The sequence below is a fragment of the Meriones unguiculatus genome, chromosome 11, assembly GCF_030254825.1.
Source record: "Meriones unguiculatus strain TT.TT164.6M chromosome 11, Bangor_MerUng_6.1, whole genome shotgun sequence".
Classification (NCBI taxonomy): domain Eukaryota; kingdom Metazoa; phylum Chordata; class Mammalia; order Rodentia; family Muridae; genus Meriones; species Meriones unguiculatus.
Genome location: NC_083359.1, coordinates 111,666,644 through 111,692,037, shown reverse-complemented (window position 1 = coordinate 111,692,037; position 25,394 = coordinate 111,666,644). Strand labels below are relative to the sequence as shown.

At 46.4% G+C, this 25,394-nt stretch overlaps 1 long non-coding RNA gene across 1 annotated transcript in view; it reads right to left on the bottom strand.

Annotated features, from left to right (window-relative positions):
• The window catches only part of LOC132646517 (uncharacterized), a 97,236-nt gene that overhangs the window by 62,198 nt on the left and 9,644 nt on the right, over nucleotides 1–25,394 (bottom strand). The window contains exon 2 of the long non-coding RNA XR_009584816.1: nucleotides 16,204–16,358. This is a non-coding gene — a long non-coding RNA (uncharacterized LOC132646517). The remainder of the gene's footprint in view (nucleotides 1–16,203; nucleotides 16,359–25,394) is intronic.

The window sequence follows — 25,394 nt, the reverse complement described above, 5'->3', positions numbered from 1 at the left end:
CTTCCCAGGAGCCTCCCCCAGGTCTTCAACTTGTCCCAGAGATGCTCAACACCAATGTCCCTCCTCTCTCCTAGCATTCTCACCCTCCATCCCCACGTTCCCCACACCCGATCCCCACCCTACTCCCCGTTACTTAGTTTCTTTGGGTCTGTGGTTTGTAAGATGTCTATCCTGTACTCTGTGGCTAATATCCACTTATAAGTGAGCACATACCATGTGAGCCCTTCTGGGTCTTTGTTCTAGTTCCATCCATTTGCCTGCAAATGTCATGATGCCCTTGTTTTTAATTTCTGGGTAGTATTCCATTGTGTAAATGCACCACTTTTCTTTTTTATTATCCAGTCTTCAGTTGAGGGGCATCTGGGTTGTTTCCAGTTTCTGGCTATTACAAATAAAGCTGGTATGTCCTTGTAAGCAAATGTCCTTGTGGTTTGGTGAAACATATTTTGGGTTTGTGCCCAGGAATGAGATAGCTGGGTCTTGAGGTAGAACAATTCCCAATTTTCTGAGAAAGCACCAGATTGATTTCCAAAGTTGTTGAACAAAAACTTCCACTAGCAGGGGAAGAGGGTTCCTCTTTCTCCACGGCCTCTCCATCATGTGCCGTTCCTTGAGTTTTTTATCTTAGCCATTCTGATGGGTGTAAGATGGAATCTCAGGGTCGTTTTGATTTTCATTTCCCTGACGACTAAGGATGCTGAACATTTCTTTAAGTGCTTCTCAGCCATTAAAGATTCCTCTTGAGAATTCTCTATTTAGCACTGTACCCATTTTTAATTGGATTATTTGGTTTGTTGGTGTTTAGTTTCTTGAGTTCTTTATATATTTTGCATATTAGCCCTCTGTCAGATGCAGGATTCTTGAAGATCTTTTCGAAAATAGAGTCTTTACAGTAGGCGCATAGTTTCTTGGACCTTCTATAGAACCTTCCATTGTCTTACTTTAAAAATGAGAGTCAAAGAGCAACCCTCCAGGAAGAGAACACTGTGGTAGTCACACACACTGTGGCCAGCTCAGCCTTCTTTCCCAGAGCTGACTTTGTGGAGTAAAGGGTGGCCATATTCCTGGGTGTCACCTGGGGGCTCCCAGCTGACACCTCACAGACCCCTGCGTACCAGAGTTTACTGCAAGGCTGTTTGCAACCACTAAACTATAAAACTGACATGGGCATCCAGCAACAAAGGGACGCTTAAGCAAAATGGGGCATATATACAATGGAATTTTTCTCATCCATTAAAAAATTAGCAAAGCTATGTCATTTGTAAGAAAATGGTTACAACTAGTAATAACTGTAGTAAATTAATTAAGCCAATCTGAAGAAAACCCCAAATATCAGATGGTTTATTTCATTTGTGGTTCCCAGATTTTATATAGAGACATTAAAGCATGTATTCATATATGACATGGAAGGAGATACAAAACAGTCTAAAGAGAAAACACTAACAGGAGGGGAAACTGTGGGGAAGGCAAAGCAGGGCAGCCCTGGGCAGATATGTTTAACACGGAACATATACTTGCAGTAAAACTTTAAAGCTAAATAAACTTTCTACAAATTAAGATTAATGGTGGTAAAAAACCAAGGAGGTGTGTTAGCTTTGGTGGCCCCTTCCCAGGACCGCGCAGGCCAGTCCCCTGTTCTGTGCGGTGGCAGCTGCAGTGCTCACTGCTGTGTAACTGAACATGTCTATTTACTCCAGGCGAGCCCACACAGAGCAAGAACAGATATCAGCCGGCCCAGCCTGGTGAACCAATGAGTTTCATTGGAATTACTTACAGGCGCAGAAATGACTCATAAACAGCAAAGCCGTATCAATGTGGGTGACAGCTCACAAAGCTAGGAGCCCACTGGCAGCTCAGCAGGCTGGAGAGTGCCCTTTTCATGTGCCTTAGTTGGTCTAACTCTCTTCCAGGCAGTCCATTTCTGCCTCTTCCAGGCAGATGATTTGTTTCTCAGTCTTTCCAGCATGGGTGATTTACCTGAGAGTGTTTTATGTAACTCAGCTTTCCTCCTCCAAAAGTGACTCTTAGCTGTTTTTATTATTTACTCAGGCAAGAAAGGCCCAGTGAATCTGGTCAGTTTTAGGGGGTTCCTGAAGATAATTTGAGCTGTTTACCTTCCTGTTTAAAAAGTTCCTTCTATATTTTAATCTTGGAGGAAACTGTTACACAACACTTCACCAAGTTCCTTCAGAGGGAAGCGATGGTTAGAATATCAGGCTCTACAGAAAGATGGAAACATAAACTTTAAACAAAAAACTGCCTGCTCTGCAGTGCCGAGAAGGTTTCTCTTACGTGGGGCAGACAAGGGCATACTCCAGAATAATCAGACAATGATGACAGCTCATCTCAGATTACCTGTGCACATTTTCCCAGCAGTAAAACTAAACGTGTTCTATTCTTCAGCAAGCAGGGGAGGATGGAGAGCTGAAGATAAGCCAAGAGTGGTATTGATAGTACAGCTGGGGAAAAATGGCAGGACCCTGTCCCTAACACCTGGGTGCTCACTAGAGGGAGAAATATAAACCCACTGACAGCCACCAAGATGCAATGAGGCCAACGCAGAGATGTGGAAAGATGGTAAGGAGGGGCCTTGAACTCATGGCAGAATGAATCAGAAGCAAGGAAGCTTCCCAGGTAATGGCATTGTGAAGAAAGCCTGAAAGTACAGGGTAAGCCATACAACAAACTAGGAGACTAAAGCGTCTACTAATACAGGAGGTATAATTGATAGGAGGAGTAATTGTGGTAACAATTGGAAGACTTATCAAGGAGTAGAATTCCCCAGCAAGCTAAGCAGAATACCTAGATATCACTGAAGGATTGCTCTCCTGTAGAAGAGAGAGGAAAAAGACAAACTTGGGTGGAAGGAGGAACTGAAATGAATACTGGTGCAATGAAAGCCTCATTGGAGCCAGAAACCCATCCTGGGGTTTGGATGGCCCTTTAGGGGTATGGTGAGTTAGGGATAGGTAGGTGGGGCCTCCATCCCTCAGGGTAGTACATCTTTTATGGGTACCACTAGCAAGGCTCTGTTCCTTGGCTGAGGCTAAGTGCTTAATGTGGAACCATATTCTCTTTAGCAGACAGTTTCCCCTGAGAGACTGGATGACCACATGGGGGGTGCATCAGTCCATTCATACATCCCCTCTTGGGCCACTTTGATCTGATCTTCATCCAAGTTCTAGGAGAAGGTTCTCCACACTTGTAGAGACCTTCTTTCTCAGGGGAGGACTCGGTAGAATGATAACAGCTGCAGCCCCCCCCCCCATGCTCTGCAGCTGGCGTTTGTGTGACAGCTGGTGTCAGGAGCTCCCTCCCCTGATACCCTCGCTGTTCTTGGTGCCATTCTTACTTTGTGGCATGAGCCAAACCCTACATCTGAAAGGTTTGTGTTCCTGCTTGCTATGCAGGGTTGCTGTACCCATCCATTTCCTATTAAAACCAGCCCAGAAGGCATCTAGCAAGGCAGTGTGAATTGCATGAGTGTCAAACCTGCAATAGCCTTGGGTAAATCACTTCACTTCGGCCAAAATGGAGGTTCCTGTTCCTGCCTCCTCCTGGTCCTCAAGCACAAGAGGTTTTGAGTATATAGAGTCACAGCTTAAAAGTCACAGGCTCCTGTTGGGCCCTTCGGCAGTAGCATTTCCTCTCTGGGAAGTCAGGCCTATGGGAACCCTAAGTTGTGTGTGTAATAAACATGTTCCCCATGTGGTTCACTAAGAGCAAGGCTCTAGTTTCCACCATTTGGCTTCTGCACTTATGCATTCCACCCACTAGGTACACAGGCGTATATACATTTTTTATTTAAAGTATGCACTGTTTCCTGAGCAATAGTGCCCCATCCCTTGAAAGGACAGGCCATTCCACTCTACCAGATCGACTGTGTGGCTGGTGCCATGTGTGGTATGACCGCATGTGTGGTAGTCAAAGCCTCAGCAGTTCACCTCTTCCATAAATGATGGTTCTCGGATGGATGCCATGTTATGGGGGAGTCTACCCCCGAGGACTGGATGCCTGACAGGCTCCTCAGCAGGTGATGCTGGTGGCAGTCCTGTGGACAGGAAAGGCAAATCCACATCTGGAATTTAAGTCTATGCCGGTTAACATATAAAATGTTGCCTTCTCCAAAATGAAAGTCAGCTTGCCAGACAGTGTTTGATTGGTTTCCTTGAGGAAGCTAATGAATTGTGAGCCCAGGCGCTAACAGACTATTGTTTGGCAGTGACAATAGATGAATCCACCTTGGGGATCCATGCTCTGTGCCTAGTCACAGCCTTTATCATCAACAGTGTGGTCAAATGCACTTATTGATTGCACCAACACAGGGTCAGCTGGTAAGAGACCCTAAACAAGCCTTTCAGACCTGGTCCTATAGAATCTCTCCCTCCCAGGATAAAAGAGATACAAAGATCCTCACACCACAGACCTTCCTCTCCAATGCCCCGTCTCATGCTGCTAGCCCATACCCCCTTGTCCTCAAACCTTCCTTTCTTTCTCTACAGGGCTCCTCGTGCGCCAACTGATCCATTCAATCTCCATGGTCCATGATGTACACAACCCAACCTCATGTCATTTTTACACAGTAAGTAAATGTCTAGGTAGAATTCCAGAGCCGTTTCCACCGAAACATCTCCCTCATTGCTGGCCTGCAAGTTCACCCCTGGGGAGAGCTGTAGTGTTATACCCAGTTCGCGAACCCCCAAAAGATCTCCAGGAATCAACTCCGTTGCAAAACACATGAGGGTCTTTTTATTGTTAATTACAAGCTGCAGCCTGGGCCTACACAGCCCCACCGCCAAAGCGGTGGGAGCTGAGCCCGCCGCACCCAGGTTAGTGGGGTGATTTATAGATTCTGGTCCATTCCAGCATGCCCAAGGCAGGGGCGATTCCTGCCTGGCACGCATCTATTGGTCAAGGTGTTACATTTTGAATCAATTGGCTATAGGAAGGTTTCCAGACCATTAATGCCCAGGTGTCCCTCCCTAGGGGGAGGGTCCAGTTTCCTAGCAACTGTATCTCTAGTGGGTGGGGAAAGAACGCAGCGAGGCGGTCCTTCCCCTCAGGGCATTACTAGACTTCTCCACCCACATAGTTCAGGCCTTAATAATAGCTGCTAATTTTTAATCTTTTTGGTCACTCAGTAGCTCTGCTGTCTCACTCCCCAAGCGCCCAAATCTAGACCAAAACAAGGGGGTTTGTTTTGTTTTGTTTTATTTTGTCTTGTTTCATTTCATTTCATTTCGTTTCGTTTCACTTTGCTTTGCTTTCCTTTACCAGCATGCCACAGGGAGTCCATGTGTGAGCTGGAAAATGTTTTGGTGCCATTGTGTCAGAGGCCAGGAGTGTAGGTCCTTGAGTAGACTGTCTTCTCTAGTCCATCTGGTTCTAGATCTTTCTTCTTATCAGCAGAAAGCTGAGCCTTCTTGCCTGAGCGAATCTAACAGTCCAAGCTCTCAAGGGGAGTCCAGGTGCATGGTGATGTAATGGCTGGTAGCCAGGCTTTCTACCCCGGTTAGGAACCCCCATGAACTGCTGTTGAAAATGTGTGTAACTCTGCTGTCTCTAGAACCTTCCATAGAACATGCTGTCTGGTGCATTTTCCATCATGGCTCTAATATCCATTTTAACATGCTTACTTCTCAGAGTCTTTAACTCACCTCTCTACTTCCTGCAAGCAATTCCAGCATTTCTCCTCCCACAAAGCAGTTCCCTTTCTCCACTTAAGTTATCGTGTTTTGTTCACTCATTAAATACTGAGTTCTGAACATGTGCCAGGAACTGTGTGAGGTGTTGGAGATGCAAAGAAAAGGAGAGGAAAAAAGGATAAAAACAGGATTCTATCCCCATTGCCAGAAGGCTCTGAATTGGTTACATTTCTTTAATAAAACAGTACAACCAAGGCAACTTATAGAAGGAAGGGTTTATTTGGTGTCTCCGTTAGGGTTCCTATTACTGTAATAAAACATCGTAACCAAAAAGCAAGTTGGGGAGGAAAGGGTTTATTTGGCTTAAACTTCCATATCATTGTTCATCATTGAAGAAAGTCAGAAGAGAAACTCAAACAGGGCAGAAACCTGGAGGCAGGAGCTGAGGCAGAGGCAATGGAGGGTGCTGCTCACTGGCTTGCTCCCCATGGCTTGCTTAGCCTGCTTTCTTACAGAACCCAGTGAAAGGACTGATACTCAGCACAAGACACCCCAAGACCAAGTTCTCAGCACAAAGGAGATTTATTTGCCCTAGAGGGACAAAGTAGAGGAAATAAGAGAGAAAGACAGGAGATAGAAAATGAGAGAGAAGGGGGAAAGGAACAAGGGATTGGGGAAGGGGTATTTGTCCTGGAGGGACAAAGGACAGCCTTTGGAGAGAGGAGACAGACATGACCCATAGGCAAATGGTAATTTATAAAGGTAAAGGGGGAACCCCCATATTAGGATTAAGTACTTAATTTTGACTAGGCATGTTAATTAGGGTGGCCAAAAGGGGGCTTTTGATAGCTGGACCTTGGTAGTCAGCCTCAAGAGAAGGAAGTGGCCAAATCAGAGAACAGACCTGAGGCTGGCTTTAGATATGTAATCTAATAGTTTTCAGCAATCAGAGAGAAAGACAAGTCCTTCCAGATCCATGTTTAGCCTGCCTGGGCTGGCTAATGTTCCCTTACCCAGGACCACCAGCCCAGGGATGGCACCGCAGATAACAGGCTGGGCTTCTTCCATCTACCCTAATTTTAAAAATGTCCTACAGGCCTTTCTACAACCCCAGCTTATAGAGGCATTTTCTTAACTGAGGTTCCCTCTCTCAGATGACTTAGCTTGTGTCAAATTAACATAAAACTATCCAGCACCCCTGGGCTTACAGTTCTAGAGGGATAAGAGCCTATCATATAAGAAAGTATGGCATCGGGCAACAGACTTGGGGACAGGGTATCTATAAGTTTGAACCACATATAGGAAGCCAAGACAGGCAACATAAATGGCCTGAGTCTTTAAACTTTCAACCCCTCCCCCACTTTCTCAAGCAAGGGCACAGCCCCTAAGCCTCCCCAGGCAGCTCCACCAACGAGGGACCAAATACTCAAATGCCAGAACCTGTGGGAGATGTTCTCATTAAAACCAGGCACACAGTCTGATTTAGCTAAGTGGAAACGGTCTTCATCATACCCTATGCTACGCATAGCATGGAAGAAGAGCAGACAGAGAGATGTAAAACCAAAGAAGCTATGTAAATCATAGCTAACCTGCGACACCAGTTCAGCCACTGAGCTCATTGGCGATCATCTTGAAAGACATCTAGTCTCACAGAGTATCCCCCCAAGACACTCAGGCATGGTGGCTCTTCCTCTGCCATGGCATTGAACTGTTGACAAGGTTGCATTTGGTTTCATCTGTGACCATAATACTATCCCCCTTTTCTGGGCTGTAATAATTGTCTTTTCCTTTTCACATCCTCAACTCCTTTCACATCACTGTGAAGCTCTGAGGGGAGCAGCTAAAACCAGCCCTAGCCACTGTCACTGGTGAATCAGAAGTCCTTAGAAACTGAGAGGAAGGCAGAGGGGCGGACCCAAGGTATCTGCTGCCAAGCCCTACAGCCCGTGTGATCTCACTTAAGTCAGGACAGGGCCAGATCCAGTCTCCCGACCTCTGACCTCCGCATGTGCACAATTGCACATGTGCTTGCACACACATGCACACACACAATAAAGAAAAAAAGGGGGGAGGCATTTTTCAAAGCTAAAACGGGCCCAGTGCAGGGCATGGGTGACAGCACAGTCAGACAAGCAGGAGTGCCCCCAGGAAGAGTCACAATTATTCCCACCTCATGAGCACTGAACCCACCCCCACCACGCACCTGGCCTCTTCTCATTAATTTACCTGTGACATGTTGCCACACTTAATTGCATTTGGCAATTAGTAACATCTCAACACTTCTTTTAATGGAACAATTAAGAGTGTGTTCCTCCTGGTTGCAAAAAATATCTAAGATGATTTTTCAGAAGAAAAGATCAAACTAAGCCCCCAGTGGTAACTTTTGGGTACAGACAACTTGGAGGTAAACTATTGCCTTTTCGGATTTTGCAAGATTATGCGCACACAGCCTTTTTCTGCTTGTTTGTTTGTTGCCTGATTCCCTGTCTGAGCATCTCTCCGGCAGACAGCTTGGGCTGGCTGCAGAGCCACGTGGTATTAATTACAAGGAAGAATGGGTGCTAAGCAGTTGCTGTTACTCATTTCTCACTCTCATGGCTGCATTGATTGCTTGGGAAAGCAGATGCCCCAGAGGCGGTTCTCGGAGAAAGCCCTTGGGGAAAGCAGCAAAAGAGCCTCCCAGCCTTTGTCCTGGCCCCCATTCTTCCCAGGTAATAGATCAGTGGGGAAGTGTGGACACCTTATTCCCCGGGGGCCCCCTGAAGAAAACCTAAATCACTGCTATTTTTATTATCCTCCCCTCCCCTGTTAGCAACTGAGAAAAAACACACTGTTCTGTTATTACAAAACTTACCTTATAGCAATAGCCTGCAAGTCTTTGGACTCGGGATAATTCAGCGTTGCTGCTGTAGATAAGACTGCACAGGGTGTGTGCTCCTGGGCCCGTCTATCTTAGTAGATAGATGCTAATAAATGGCTCTTAAGAGAGGTGACTTATTTCATTTCCAGAGCAATCGCTTAGCACACCAGAGGGTCAAGAAGGCGGTCTAGGTGAAGACATAGCAACAGGCGTTGGGAGGTGGGTAAGTAGGGAAGTGTCCGCTCACAAAGGTGAGGACCTGAGTTCGGGTCCCCAGCACCCACATAAAAGCTGGAGGCACAGGTAAGGACTGGGGAGGTAGAGACAGGAGGATGCTGTATGAGCTGACCACATGACCTCGCCAAGTAACAGCTAAGGGGAAACTTTTAACTGTAGATACAAGGGAGAGTCCAGCCAGAGGCGTCTGGACGAGTCCAGAGCAGAGAAAGCAGCAGACTGAACATGGACTGGGCCATGGAGTGGGGTGGAGGCATAGACAGAGAACAGGCAAAGACGACAAGAGAGAGGGGGTTAGGGGCGGCAGTCAAAGTATCAGGGTTATGGAGAATGAGAAGCTGGCAGAGGGAAGCCTGCAAGCAAAGACGTTCAGGGCAGGAGGCAGGGTGAGAAGGGCTGAGAAGAGATGGGGTGCCAGCGAGGCCTCCATGCCACACACCCATGTTGCTGGGAGAGCTGGTGTGAGGGCCAGCCTCTGCTCCGCTAACAAGCACCACAAAGAGCCATTTGTCCCAAGTTTCCTTAGGACCTGGCAGATACCTGCAGGTCTCAGCAGCCTAGACTAACAGTGAGCTCCAGGTGCAGTGAGAGACAATTAACAATTAACTAAGTAAATGAAGAGCAATTTCAGAGGGCACCTGATGTTGGCCTTGGGCCTCAACATGAACACCCACCCACACAGACACTCAGACACACACATCTTCACACACATATTTTTAAAGAAGAAAAGAAAATGCCCCCTATAGGACTACAGTGCTGGCTGAGGCTTCTGGCACTGCCCTGGCTCTACCCAGACAGACCCCAGTGCCCTCGTGCTAGGACAGCTGCTTTCACAGCCCCCTGATGTGCTGAGACTCAAGCTGGAGACCCAGCTGTCCAGAGCAACCTCACCACTCAGCGGCCTCCCTGCACTTTCTGTCTCCCCTCGTGCCTGCCCTACGGGTCTGTCCTCTGCCCACCATGTTCCAGAAAGAGCCCATGCATTTGTCCTTCACAAAGCTCCTTTCGAGTCCCTCATCCATTCTGTCTTCCAGGCGGTTAGAACCCCCACTTAGGCCCAGGGAGATTGTAACTGTGGGCCATTCTGAAGTAATTCACACACTCGAGTACAATGTATGCTTATTTGTCTGAACAACACTATCTGAAACTATTTGGAGTCTGTCAATAAATATTTCTCAAATTCAACTTCATTGAATTTTTTGACAGTCTAATTTTAAAATTTCGTTGCTTTGATTAGCAATTGTCTTTTCCACAGCCCTGTAAAGTATGTCTGCCTGAGTAGCTCAGGACAGTGGAAGCTGCTGTCCAATTTCAGCTCCAGCTTTCGTGTTTCTCCATCACCTGAGGCTGGTACACCAGCCACCCCCGGTGGCCGGCTGTTTATAACCTGAGCGCTGTCACAGTGTCCCCAAGGAACAGAGACAATCAGAAGAGCAATAATCGTGTCCTGTGAGCTGGGATGAATAGCTTCATCTTCCAGGTCACAGGGGCAGCCATCCTCTAAAACCCACCATGGATTTGTGGCAATCCATTCTCCATGGTGACACTTTTTCTTGTCCTTTGCTCCCCACACTGCAGCCTGCATCTGATTGGACTCTCCCAGCATCTACAGAGAACCTGCTGATTCAGGAGAGAAGGGAGTCACTAGTCTCCAAAGAGGGTTAGTTAGCTCTTGTATGTTGCGTCCTCACGCCTGCCCTATGCTCAGCATGCACACGCACGCACAGACACACACAGGCACATATGCACACACGCACATGCACACATCCCAAAGGGCTGACTGAACACAGTAAGGCCACTTTCTTACTAATTGCATTACCCTTGCTGGTTATTATCAAGGTCTTGCTTCCAGAACACGGAGAAAGCCAGCCACATAATGATCCAAGAGATAAATGGAGCGTATCGCTGCAGCTACTGCGCAATGATAATGAGTTACATAAATCAAAAGTTCAGTAACTCACCTATCAGACCGAGCCACAAGAGGGGTTTTTGGTTGCTGTAATTGTTTGCTGATAGATTTTTAAAGAATAATTCTCATATGTAGATGTCCCAGAGCTAGAGATTTATTCTCCAAAGAAGCTGATTTTAGCTCTGCTCCTCCTTCTCTGAGGAGTGAAAGGAAGTGGAAGGAGCCTTTCTCCTGGACTCTGCTCTCTGTAGCCCTTCCACGAGATGAAACGTGTTTCTTCTGCCTCATGCTTTGCAAGGGAGATGGACTAAAGGCTTAACCAGCCGGTCAGCCCCTCTCCCATTCCTGGATCATTTTTGATCTCTATCAAAGGGCACAGGATACTTTATGGATGACCATCACAAGTTCTACGCCAGCCTGAGGCCTGAGATAACCCTCATGTCACTGGCTGATGTCATATACAGTAAATTTCACTTTACAACACAAACATTTGGATTGGTAACCCATGTTGTTTTGTTGGTGATTTGTGAGTTAATACTTTCAAAGTTGCTATGATAAGTTGTTATCTTTGAAACCTATAAGGTTAATGGTTCACTTGCTGCCAATTTCCAAATTGGATAGGTTCAGTGTTAGAGATGTCCCTTGTGTCATGCTCAGGCTTGTGCAAGAGAAGACCTAGTGGGACTGGCAGACAACATTGGGAGTCTAAGCATGGTCTAAGATAGGCAGCAAACAGGCTGTGTGTACATGCATGTGTGATATAGGCATGTCTGTGTTAGTGTGTACATGTGTCTGTATCTGCATTTATTTATATGCATTCATTTATGTGTGTTTGTATAAAACATGACATTCAACTCTCATGGTGTAAGTCTTTGGATCAAGCCAGGGGTTTTGGAAAAGAAGGTTAGAGATGACCAAGCCTCATCCTTTCCTCAAGACCAATAGTGTCTGCTTCCCTCTTCAAGCCTGGATCCCCCCACTTCAATCACAGGGAGAAAACAATAACAGTAATCTTCACACAGAAAGAGACTGGTGAAGCATGAAGCAAGTTGGCACTGTCTCTCTTTAAAATGAGCAGATAAACAAACAAATGAGAGCTTGGAAGGAGGAGACAGTTTGTGACTAAAACAATGTTTTATTAAGTTGCTATTAAATTTCAATTGAACAGTGCTTGGGATGCACAGACAGGGACATAGACCTGAAACTAATTGGTTTTCCACATCTGCCGTGCCTCCTAATTGGACTAATTACTGCACCGTAGGATCATGTTTGCCATACTACAGAAAGCAAGAAACCTTGATTTACAGCGAGGGGAGCAGCAATTAGAAGGAATTAATTCATAAAGCAACATCTAAATAAATCATATTATGAAAAGACAGCAATGTAATTATTGTGACTGGTGGATCCCTGGTGGAGGAACATCAAACTAAACCTCAAACCATGCTGCCGAATTCTTCCCGTCATCATACGGTCTGTTTCATTGAGCATGTACTACCTATCCTCAAGGCCTAATTGAGGTGCTGTGTCAAAACAGTATGCTCAACACTCCTCTCCAGCAGTGCAGAAAAAACATCAAGCTCGCCATTCTTTCGATTTGTTCTTTGTCAGAATTAAATGTGAGCTCAGTACAGTGTGGCTAATGGATGGTGGCCTTTGCAGACCTAAGTCACGATGGACCCTTTGACACCTGCTGGCATTGGGGGCACAGCTAGGAGAGTGAGAGTGATCCAGCTCAGCTCTGGGTTTGCTTCATGGAGCTCCTTAGAGATCTCTGGACGGCACATTTCTCAGCACACAGCTGTTAGAAGTAACTGAGCTGGTAGTGACCCACACTTGTAGTTTCAGCACTGGAGAGAGAGTGGCAGGATTGCCAGTGAGTTTGAATTTGAAGCCAAACTGGTCTACAGTGTGAGATCTAGGTCAGGTAGGACTGCACAGTCTCCAGGAGAAATATAGAGGGGAGGGGAAGCAAGAGATGAAGGGAGGGATAAAGGGAGGGAAAGGGAAGGAAAGAAAGAGAGAGAACACAGGCAGCACACACAGACTCTCAGGTATCTGGGACAATCCATTTAGAACACATGCTTGCATGACCACCTCCCATGCGCCGCTGGTGTTCTTTGTTCTCTGTACCCCCACACCACGGAGGTGGGCTACATCAGGATGTGGAGAACAAGCGTAGAAAGTTGGGGAGAAACATGTTCTCCAGAGCACTACACAGATTCCTCTATGCAAAAGCAAAGCTTCAGATAATCTTCATATGAGTGAGGGATGGGGGACCATGTCAGACAGGTGGGCACAGATCTATCCTGACCCACAATGTGGATGTGATGGCGAAGTCGCATTACATCCATTTCCCCGATCCCTGAGAGATAATGTCACTTCGGACAGACTCAAGCTAGGAAGGCCAGAGATTTTTCCAACACTGTCTACTTACTCTCGCCTCTCAAACCCATGAAAGTTCTTGCTTTCTTCGTGCTGAGTGCTGAGGAATTTTCCCTTGGGAATGATTTATTTTTTTAAAATTTATTTATTTATTTATTACACACAACTCATCCTGATTCTCACTATCATGAAACCCAGGGAAACTCTCATGCAATTAATTTGTATCCCAACTGTAGCTCCTCCTTCCTCTTCTCCCAATCCCACCCTCCCTCCTTCTTCTCCTATACCCCTCCCCCAGTCCACTGATCCAGGAGGTCCTCCTCCCCTTCCATCTGACCCTAACCTATCAGGTCTCATCAGGAGTGGCTGCATTATCTTCCTCTGTGGTCTGGTAAGGCTGCTCCCCCCTCAGGGGAGGTGATCAAAGAGCCACCCACTGAGTTCATGTCAGAGACAGTCCCTGTTCCCCCTTACTAGGGTAGCCACTTGGATACTGAGCTGCCTTGGGCTACATCTGTGCAGGGGTTCTAGGTTATCTCCATGATTGGTCATTGGTTGGAGTATCAGTCTCAGAAAAGACCCCTGTGCCCAGATATTTTTTTCTCTCCTTGTGGAGCTCCTGTCCCCTCCAGGTCTTTCTATCTACCCCTTCTTTCATAAGACTCCCTGCACTCTGCCCAAAGTTTGCCTATGAGTCTCAGCCTCTGCTTTAATACCCTGCAAGGCAGAGTCTTTCAGAGGCCCTCTGTGGTAGGCTTCTGTCCTGTTCCTTGTTTTCTCCCTTTTCTGATGCCCATCCTGTTTGCCTTTCTGAATGAGGATTGAGCATCTTACCCAGGGCCCTCCTTCTTACTTAGCTTCTTTAGGTGTACAGATTATCCTATATTGTATGTCTAATATCTACTTATAAGTGAGTATATACTATGTGTGTCTTTCTGTTTCTGGGATACCTCACTCAGAATGATCTTTTCTAGTTGTCACCATTTGCCTGCAAATTTCATGATTTCCTTGTTTTTTAATTGCTGAGTAGTAAGTATTCCATTGTGTAAATGTACCACAATTTCTGTATCCATTCCTCAACTGAGGGACATCTGGGTTGTTTCCAGGTTCTGGCTATTACAAGTAAAGTTGTTATGACCATGGTTGAGCAAATGTCCTTGTTGTATACTTGAGCATATTTTGGATATATGCCTGGGAGTGGTATAGCTGGATCTTGAGGTAGCACTATTCCTAATTGTCTGAGAAAGTGCCAGATTTATTTCCAAAGTGGTTGTACAAGTTTACATTCCCACCAGCAGTGGAGGAGGATTCCTCTTTCTCCACATCCTCTCCAGCATGTGTTGTCACTTGAGTTTTTTATCTTAGCCATTCTGATGGGAGTAAGGTGAAATATGATTCCTTATTCCCAGCTAGGAACACCTAGCCACACAACTCATCATGATCTCACTGTCATGAAACCCAGGGAAACTCTCATGCAATAATCACTAATGCTTTAGCAACTCAACACCTTCAGTTTTTATCTGCAAAATGTTCTTGTTTATACCTCTGAGATGTGAGTTAATAAAGGAAATTGTATAATCTAAGAAAAAGAAAAAGGATTAAAAATTAAGGGAGTGCAGAGATGAGTAAAACTTAATGGGATTCAATTTTCTAAAGGGCAGTAATCAAATTTTCACTTGAAAATTTCTTGAACTTGTTCTCATATTTCTTAAATTATATGAAAAACAAGTACAAAAGAATACAAACAGTTTGCAAAGAAGCCAGTGACCCCTACAGATATCTAAATTACATCATTCTAGGGCTGATAACTAGACAGCTCAAAACTGTCTGTAAGTCTAGCTCCATTTGGAAATTTGTGATTATCCAAAACAGGAGTGATAAGGCCATAATTACATACTGAAGTGAGCCCTGGAAGGGAGAGTTGGTTCAAACAAACACCCAGCTGTGTGAATAAGAGAGGTTTTTAAGAATTGAGAGCCACTCAGTTCAGTGGCTACACACAGAAGAGCCATCTAACAAGCAAGGGTGGGGATTTATAAACATCTTGAAAAACAGGCTTGTGACCATAGCTTTAATGTCAGAAACTGGCGAGGACAGGGACGCTGGTCACAGTGTGAAGGTCTTCTCTGTCAACATGACAGAGCTTAGAATCACCGCGAGGGTGTACCCTCCTATGCCTGACCGTGCGGACATTTCCAGAGAACTTTCACTGAGGTGAGAACATGCCTGGGCTGGGGTCCTGGGCCACATACGAAGTGAGGGGCTGGGCATCGGCATCCGTCTCTCTGCTTCTGACTGTGGAGGTAACAGAGCCTCACACTCCTGTCGCCACAGCTAGAGCCCATCTCTCCTCCCCTCCCCCGTAAGTGAGCACTGGCTCAGCCTCATCCACTAAGCTGCTTTGTCAGGTGTTTTTTCACAGCAACTGAACACAGTTGGAAGTGGAAAGGAGAAAGGCTGTGAGCAAGGTCCAATGGTAAGAGGTGAAACAAACCTAGAAAACACCAGGGAGGGAAGGTTTCCTCTGCCTGTCTCACATCCCGCAAAGGCCCCAGGAACCAGGTCAGCAAAAGACAAATTCACAACAGAAAAATGTAATGCATGAAAAATACAGGCAGCTCTTAGTTTACAGTGGCTGTATCCCAATAAATCCATCATAACTTGCAAGTATCACTAAGTGCAAAATGCAGTTTAGTACATCTAGTTTACCAAATGTCCGAGCTTAGCCTTGACTGTGATCAGAGCATCAACACGGTGCTCAGCTGGGACACGGCTCACACAAAGCCTGCTCTAGGATAAGATGCTTCACAGTGCATGTGATTTACTGAATACTATTGAAATGGAAAGACGTTACCCTTTACACAATGACAACACCAAAAACATGTGAGTCAAACTAATGAGCTAGGGCTCTTACTCTTCTCTCTACGCTGCTTAAATCTTACTTGAACCAGACTCTGGTGACAAATGACAGATTAACAAGGGAAAACAAGTTTAAAACACACACATGTACGGAAATACCTAGAGAAACACGTAAAACCCATAGTTTGCTTTGAATTCCCTTAAACACCAGTCTGCTGAAGCAAAGCAGGAAGGTGAGGGGAAGTCTGCTTCTTCTTCTTTTTTTTTTTTTTCAAGGTATGATCATTTATTTGTTACTCTTAAAGACTTACCTTTGACTGGACTCAGAAGCGAAAGGTCTCGCCGAGAACAGCCCGCATCTCCTGGTGATCTATTCTCAGTGCTTTTCTTTGGCTTCCTTCATCCTCTTAGCCAAAAGTTCAGCATATTCTGTAGCTTCCTCCTTGTTTTCCATAGTAGGTTGTTTCTGCAGAACAGTAAGTCGGTGTTAGTGTGGCAGGGCCCGTGGAGTATGAGTTGCTGAATGGTGCTTTGGTCCTGGGCTTCTTGCCGCCTTTGTTTCTGTAAGTACCCAGAGAAAGCCAGGTCAACAGGACTGTGGAGATTCAAGTCTGCCAATTGCTCTACTATCAGGAATGCTAGAGATTGAAGGTTTGAATGCAGCTTGTCTGCAGAGTGTGCACCCATCATGTGGAAAGCCCCAGGAGCTTCCATCCCCAGCACCACAGAAGAAAGTCTGCAATAATTTCGACTTATCTTCCTTCCTATAGAGAAGAGGCAGCCTCATAACCAGGGACCATTTCACAGAGTAAATTTCTCCCACAAAGGGGGGCTTTATTGTCCTCCTTCTCCCTGTCTCTGTCTCTCTTTCTACCATAAAGTCATGAGGATCCCAAGCCGTATGCAGTGGCTACACACACACTCATCTCGGTCCTCTCGTCTGGCTGGGTTCTACGGGGCCAGCAGCAGCCCCATGGTACAGATGGGGAGTTTCCGATAACTGTGCCCTCACTGAGAGGACAGGTCTTCTCACTGCGGGGAGGCAGGTCTTCAGAGGGTTCTGCCCCTTACTGTTTGTGGGTCATGGATGACTTCTGCTCCCACTCACCAACTATTCCAGCTGAGACCCTGAACTTAGGAAATGTCCTACTGAGATTCCTGCCCTGTGGGTTGTAAGAACATAGTAAATAATTCTTTGATGTCCATAAGTTTTAGACTAATTTATTAGGTATCCATAGTAACTGGAATATCATCTTAATGAAAACAGGCTTAATAACAACGGGCCTTTGTAGCTTTTTACATTCGTGACTCAGTCCCCAGTGGGGCTCATGTTGCTACTCTAACCTCATAGAAAGGCAAAGTTCCCTGATTAAAAGGCAGAGCCAGCTGAAGGAAAAGCTGCACGGAAACTGAAACCTTTTTGGTTTTCCTTCTATTTCATGCCCTTCCCTGCTATACCGCAAGTATAGATACACACAGATAGGCCAGGCACACACAGGTGGGGACTTGAGCATCAGTATGTGCAGATCTGTGATCCAACTGCCTGGGTTCCCTCCAGCTGTCTCCCGTGAGCCAGGAGACCTGCTTAAATTGGGAAATGTATCTGAGTTTCTGAACTACTGAAGGGTCTAGAACAATGTCAGGTCTAGCAGGCATGCTCAGCGAAGGCTCACCTTGGTCACTAGGCCCTGGCCCCACTTTAGAAGGAACTACTTTTAACCAGTTCTGCCTCTACCCAGACAAGGAAAGTTCATGAAACCACAAGTAAACAGGCATGAGGCCTGTGCCCTTCCCTTTGGAGCATGCTCAGCACCTCATCTGAATGATGTGCCTAACCCAAAGCATGTGCAGCCACATCAAGACAAGCCCTACGCCTGTGTTACCTCTGGAGGATGCCCGCAGTGTCAGGATCCTGGACCGACCTCAACACCTGACTCCAAATATGTCTGAGTGGTACAAATGCTTACCACCCTGGTCCTTCAGTGCAAGAGTGAACCATGCTGTTGGCATTCTCACTGAGAGGCCCGGGGACAGCAAACACCACCCTGCAAGCTCAGGGTGCTCACTGCTGTGTGTAGACGTGGGATGGAGCTGGGGGTGGGGAGTGGAGGGAATATGATACTGGACCGGGAGCAGGGAAAGCTAATCACATTTGTGTCACTTTTTCCATAGTTGATGAATATTGTCAACAGGATCCAGACTCATGTAGAAGACAGGCCTCTGGGCACCCCTTTGAGGGACATTCTAGGTTGGGTTAATTGAGGTGGGAAAAGTAACCCCGAATGTTTGTCTTCATGTTGTGGGCTGTGGCCCCACGCTGAATAAAAAGCAGAAAGAGAGCCAAGTTGCCGCATTCATCTCTGCTCCTGCCTGTGGATGCCCTACACACCTGCAACCATGCCTTTCCCATGAGCCTTCTATGGAAGTGATTACGTCATTACGGATAAGGGGCACAGAGGACGAGGACACAGCAACAAGGTGCTTCCAGACAGGTTGGAACTCCAGACTACCAAGATGACTGAACTCGATCCGAGACATCCCAGCTTCAAGAGCTGCTGTTTGGATGTTGTCCAGTGCATTGTTCTTGCTGTGGTAGCCTAGAGGCTCATGCCTGGTGCTCTGAAGCCTTGGGCAAGGCTTGTCATCCAGTCTATGTGGTAGGAAGGGATAATTTTTCCCAGAGAAAAACAATGATTACTCTTAATATTCCAGAAAAACAAGCTTTCTCTTCCTTCTTATCCCTCCTTTCCCTGTTCTGTCACTGGAACTCTATAACCTGTGGGAGGAACCTGGGAAGGCTTTTTAAATAATAACCAGGTTATTTGGGGATGTGAGAAACTGGACGCCAATGTTTAGTGGTGACAAGTGTAATTCCTTATCATTGGCTAAGTTCCAAATGTTAGAAAAAACGTCTTCCCACAAGCCCAGGAAATAGCGTGGGCTTGGCGCACAGATATTGCCCTTTAAGCTCCTCAGCACCTGAACCTGCAAAAACAACTAACAAAGAAGGGAAGCTTAATGGGAGAGAAGCACATACATTATATGCAAAACGAAAAGTGTTATTTATTACAGACAATATGTTCTGGGTGATTTTATGTCAACTTGACACAAGCTAGAGCCATCAGAGAGGAGGGACCCTCAACTGAGAAAATTCCTCCTACGATCCGGCTACGGACAAGCTTGTAGCGCATTTCTTACTTAGTGATCAATTGCGGAGAGCCCACCCACCTGTGGGCAGTGCCATCCCTGAGCTGGTAATCCTGGCCTGACTTCCTCTGACAGTGATAGGGAAATATAAGCCAAATAAACCCTTTCCTCCCCAACTTGCTATTTTTTGTCATGGTGTTTCTTTGTAACATTAGAAACCCCAACCAGAACAAGTTGGTACCAGAAGTGGGGTATGGCTCTGACAGACATGACTGTGTTGTCTTGGGGAGGATTGTGGAAGGACTTTGGAATTTTATACAAAAAAGGCCACTGAGTATTCAATGTTTGGTGAGCTGTTCTGTAGGAGCTTGGAAGATGAGAATTTTGAGGACAATGCAGACAATAAAACTAATGAAGTTTCAGAGAATTGTTGTGGTTAGCTGGGGCTGAAGAATCAGCTGTGATTAACAGAGCAGCAAACACTAAAGTGAACCCTTTACTTTACTGGGATACTTGATGCTAGTCTGCTAAAGCTGGTGATTAAGAAGAGACCAGCATCACTGAGACAAAATCTTCTGGGAAGTGTTTCCTGGGAGCACCGAAACTGTGTTCCTGAGGCAGCCACAGTTATTCTATGGCAGCCAAACTCTGGTCTTTAAAACGTCAACCGGGGGTACTGGTTTTAAAAGCATGAAAGGGTCATGGAGAGCAGCTGAGGTTTAGCACTCTGATAGGCCAGGAAAGGCAGTCCAAGTCCCAAATTTTAAAGTTTAGAGGAGTTGAGGCTAAGCACCCTGAAGAGAGCCTATGAAACGTGCAGCCCAGTTGCAGCAAAGGAGCCAGTATTTTGGAGATGCCAGTGCCACAGGACAACCATCAAGGACAACACCAGCAGTGGAGTGGAACCAGCCAGAGCCTAGAAGACAAGGTGTGTGCTGCAGAGGGAGGAGCTCAGAAGAGCATGCGTGGATTCCAGACATTGGACACTGGGTTATTTATACAGTTGGAGTTTGGTCTGGTTTTGTTCAGACTGTGACTGTGCCCTGGTTCTTCCCTCATGAAGTAAGGAGTATTTACCTTAATTTTGAATTTTTACATGAACCCATAGTTGAGAGATTTCAAACTTTTAAAAAAGAGACTTTGGGATTTTGAAGAGAAACTGGACTGAATTTTTAATGTGTTTGAATTTGTAAAGACTGGGGAACTTTTAAAGTTACTTGTTTTTAATGTGAGCTCCTGGGATGAATGAAAAAGAAAGGTGACTTAATCGTGATGTGTTTGTGTGTCAAGCTGACAAGGGGTCAGTTGTACTAACCAGTTTCATGTCAGCTTGACACAGCTAGAGTCATCAGAAAGGAAGGAACCTCCACTGAGAAAATGCCTCCGTAAGATCAGGCTGTAGGCAAACAGGGAGGGCATTTTCTTAATTAGTGACCAATGAAGGGGAGCTCAGCCCATCGGGAAAGGAGCCACCCTGTGCTGATGGCCCTGGGTTCTATAAGAAAGCAGGCTGAGCAGGCCATGAGGAGCAAGCCAGTGAGCATCAGCTCCTGCCTCCAGCTTCCTGCCCTGCTTAGTTCCTGTTGTGACTTCCTTCCTTAGACAGGGATACAGAAGTGTAAGTCGAGTAAACCCTTTCCTCTCCAAACTCCTCCAAGCCTGTGTTCGATCCCTGGAACCCACATAGAGGTAGAGGAGAAAACAGACTCTACATGAGTGCTCCTCCTCCCCATCCTGAACCTGAGGTCCTGCAGGCCTCTTTTGCAAAGGGCATTTACTCTAGGAAGGCAGAACCCTCATGACATCCCCTAAACATCCCAACTCCTGTCATCACCATGTGAGCGTGGGGGGGACACACACCTTCAGGCTAGTGCACTGACAGTTTGCAGATGACATATGTGAGGCTTTACTGGCATTCCTACATCACAGGGTTCCCAACCCACCCCAAGCTGTAACCTTCTAGTAGATCGTGTACCCTTGTCATTCAGGGAAGAGCTGAAGCAGAGAGAACACAGCAAACAAGTGGGAGAGTGGGAGCTGGTGATGCAATGAATTTGCTCTCTTTAGAGTGCAGAGCTCCAGGAAACACGGAAGAAGCAAGGATCTAGTTTGAAAGATTCTGTTACCAGGATCCCTGCCTTCCCCTGGTCTCTCTACCAAAAGAATTCAAATGACAACAGACTAACATAGAAAACAGCTTATTACACAGCAGAGTAGAGCATCCTCAAGAAATGAGAATGCACAATGGCCAAGGGGCCACCAGGCCCTACCAATGCTTAGGTAGACTTTATACTGTCTTAAAGTTTCCGGAACAGTCAGCTTTCCGTGCTGATGATTGACAGTCCCTCCTGGACTACCTCTGACTATGTTGTATCTTTGCTTTTTACCAGAAAGGCCTTGGCTGGAAAATAATCTTATGATCTTTGGGGAAGAATGCCATGTCTCCCTCCAGGGCCAGAAATGACTCAGAGCCCATTTTACTTGGCCAATAATCAAAGTCCTGATGGCCCAGCTCTAGTATACACTCTACTGATGAGGGAGGGTCCATCCCCAGTGACCTTCACAGCTACTGGCTACTCACTCCCAGCAATACAAGACCAGGATGTGAGCAGAGGAGCAGAAGGTGGGCTGTGGGATGAGGATGGGGTGCGGAGCAGTGGAGAAGTCGTGTGAACCTTTGAGGTTCAGCGGAGCCTGTGTCTGCTCTCCATTTCTTTCCTTGTCTTTCAACTACACTGAGAACAGCTTATGCCCTCCTCTGAGTTACCTACCCCATGTTGTATGAAACAGTGGCTTCTCCGTCTATGTCTAACACGAGGAGACTCCTTTTACAAATAGCTTTTGATTCCACTTTCGGGGAGAAAGGTCAATGCAGCTTGTGAGTGGACCCACAAACTGTACACAGGTGAGATCTACTGATCCAGCAGACTGATGTGTGGCTAATTCATGGGACTAGAAAGGCGCCATCCTGTAAGTTTATTGTGGAGAACTGAAACTGCAAGGGCATTGGGTGCATTAAGATCATATCAGGAAAATGAGTTTCAAGAACTTACCAAACACACCAGACTGAGGAAAGGATTTAACCTCCTGCCTGGGACCCCATGGCATGATAGGCACCCAGCACTGTGATGGCGTGGCTCAAACCAACCTATCATCTGATACCCAGTGCATGTGACAAGGACTTGTCATGGTCCCGGCTGTTGGTGCAGACCACTCAAATTCCTGCCTGTGCACCATTCTCCTGCCTGGACCTGACCCTCCGTTCTCACTCCTGGCCCATCTCCAGTCTAGGCCTGGTTTGACCTTTTACCTTTCAACTGAACTGTGCCACTTGGCGCTCACACCTGTCTCCAGCAACCCCACCAGGAGTCCTGGCAGCAGTTTGCTCCTGCACTGGCCTGGTTATTGATCTCATCAACAGGACTCTTCACAGCCTTCTCAGAAACCTCCTGGTCTCCACACCAACCCCTTTAACTTCTCTTCATTCCGTGACCCACACACAAACAGTCACTGTGTGCTTTGTGGTAGGAGAATTAATATTATCAATTAAGATTGAAATAAAGAACTTGTATTTGCCTTGGTCAGGCTACCAGAACAGGGGGGGCTTTTAGACAAATTGCTCTCATAGAAACAGTTAATTATGAATTGATCATAATTCAATAAATTCTGACACTGTGAAAAGACAGACTTGTTCCTCTGTGCTTTGGGCACAGCATGCTCATGGCAAGCAGTGCAGACTATGGGTCATGAAGAACTTTGCAGCTTTCTTACAACACCCTGTCTGCTCTGTCACACACGTGACGACGCTGTCTTCCTTCCAGGCTAGTGAACTTGCTCATGGCCAGGACGGGGTCTGACAGGCCAGCTTTCCCAAATGCACTGTCCTGTCTGCTGGATGAGAATTCTTCCTCAAGTAACTCCCCTTGCCTTGTAGGCAAGGAGAGATGCCCTTGACTAGAGAAAACTCTTATGACTATATTTTGAAAAGGTGTGAGCAGGGCTCCTCCTGGGAGGAGAGAGGGAAAGGGTTTTTGCCAGTCTTCTCTCTCAACTCAGGATGTTTCTCTGCAATTAAAAGAAATGCCATTTGCTAACAAATTACAGTGGTCTTGATGCAAATGAGCCACCCCAGGACAGTTTCCTCTTTCCAAGATTAGCTAAGAAGAGGTGGGGACATTGACCAAGGATGAGAATGCTGAGCCTGACCTGAGGTCTGTTAAAATAGAGCTCCTGCTTTAATTATTTGTACTTCTGAAACAAGAGGCAATTAGACCCCAGCAATCTGGCAGGAAGAGGATTTTGCTTTGATTTATGCGGCTTCAAAGCCAGCACAACAGGACAGGACATTTGACCTGGCCGTTTGAAGAAGTTGCTGAGGCAGAAACAGCATCCCAGGCTAGACTCAACCCCAGACACCCAGGAGAACTGGGGTGGACCAGAGTCCCTTTACCCTGGGTTCTCTGTCAAGCAGAGAGAGCTATGCCTGCCCTCTGTATGAGAGGCCTGGGAGAGGGTGTTAACCCCGTGACTGGTCTTCAACAGTCTGAAATTTGAAAGAGTGCTTCTGCGCACATTATCTCGTTTGATCTCCATCAGACTGTGCAGTGGGAGCGATTATCATCTGCATTTTCAGGAGGAAAACTGAAGCTCAGAGAAGTTAAGTTGCCAAGTCGCCCAATCGATTAGTAACGGTGGCATGCTGCTTCCAGCCCCAACTCCCATCAGGCCTCCTTCCCCACAGATCATGTGGGATGAGAAGATCAGACCACCACAAACAGTAATAGCAAGCCGTAGTACTCCTTAAGGACCCAGCATGGCTCAAAGAGCTACCGCTATGCCAGTTCATTTTATCTTGCCAATGGCCCAATGGGAGCTACTCTCCAATGAGACAACAGACTCAGGATACTCAGGAAGACTGGGTCGAGAACATGTGTATGGAAAGCCCAGCCATAACTTCACTGATTTTGTATGACTGAGCAGGAGATGGGCCTTAGTTACTTCATGTGCTGTAGTAACTGTTAAGATCAGGTTGTGCCCTGACCTAATTACTCCATATTGGGTAAAATTGTATTTTCTCAAACTGTGGCTTGTCTGAGAAACTCCACTTTATCCAGTTTTCCTCCATTTTGAGGATGGAGGATGACCCCACACCTGAGCGGACACATAGACAATAATATCTGTGTAATCCCACTCACAAAGCAGTCAGTCAGAAAGACACCATGCTACAGGACACTGGGGACTAAAGAGCACAGTGACATCAGGCCAGAAAACCTTCCTGAGAACTGGGCTCACCACACTGAGAAAACATTCATGTGCTGTAGAGTGCTGACCTGAGCCTTGGGTTTAAACACGGGAAGAATTGCAACAGGAAAGCTACATCCTTATTGCTTGGAGGGAGCAATTTGATTCCCATAAGCTTGTTACTGTTTTAGGGTTCAGCCTCACTGATATAGATAAAAGCCCTCATTTGGGGGTAGCCTGTCAGGTAACCAGTGCTTGGGAATAGTTTCAGTCTTCGTCAAAAAGATTTTCAATCAGCCTGTTGTTCCTGGAATCCATGGTGACTCAGGTTTAGGTGTCTTTTGGGGGTCTGAACAGAATGCTTTACAATCCAACAGTCGAGTGTCTGCAGGAGACAGACATAAAAATGGAGGTACAGGTGCCAGGCTTCTACTCTGCCTTTGGTAGTCTTGTGGGCCCAAGGGAGGACTCAGTGCTTCTTTGGCAAGGTGGCTCTAAACATCTGCCTTAGAAGATCTATCATTGAGAACCAGAGGCCGCGCCCCCCCCCCCCCCCCCCGTGTGACAGACCGTGGCTGCAGGACATCGTGAGTGTGGAACAATGTGCTGTCATGGAGGAGTTGAGAGCCACACTTATCTTGGGCCTTTAACAGCTGTTTCTTCCTTTCTTCCTTCCTTTCCTTCTTTTATTTCTTTTATTTATTTTTTTTTTTGAGACAGGGTTTCTCTGTGTAGACTTGGCTGTACTGGACTCACTTTTGTAGACCAGGCTGGCCTCAAACTTGCAGAGATCCTCTTACTTCTGCCTCCCTGAGTGCTGGGATCACAGTGTGCCACCACCCCTGGCTTAATCATTCACTTTCAACCTCTGTGGCTGTTGGGGAATTAAGGGAAAATATCACTAACCTGCATGGACCTTTAGACTCCATCAACCCTAAGCCTCAGGATAACAGAGGTAGCATCGGCAGCCTCTGGAGAAGAGTCAGTACTCCCTTACAGCCAGTCCACACAGTTCCCAAGCAGTGTGCTTGGTGAATGTATGTGTATGGCCTTCTTTGTCATGGGGCTTTGGAAGTTGACATAGAGTGTTCTTTCATAGCACGTGACTGTTGGA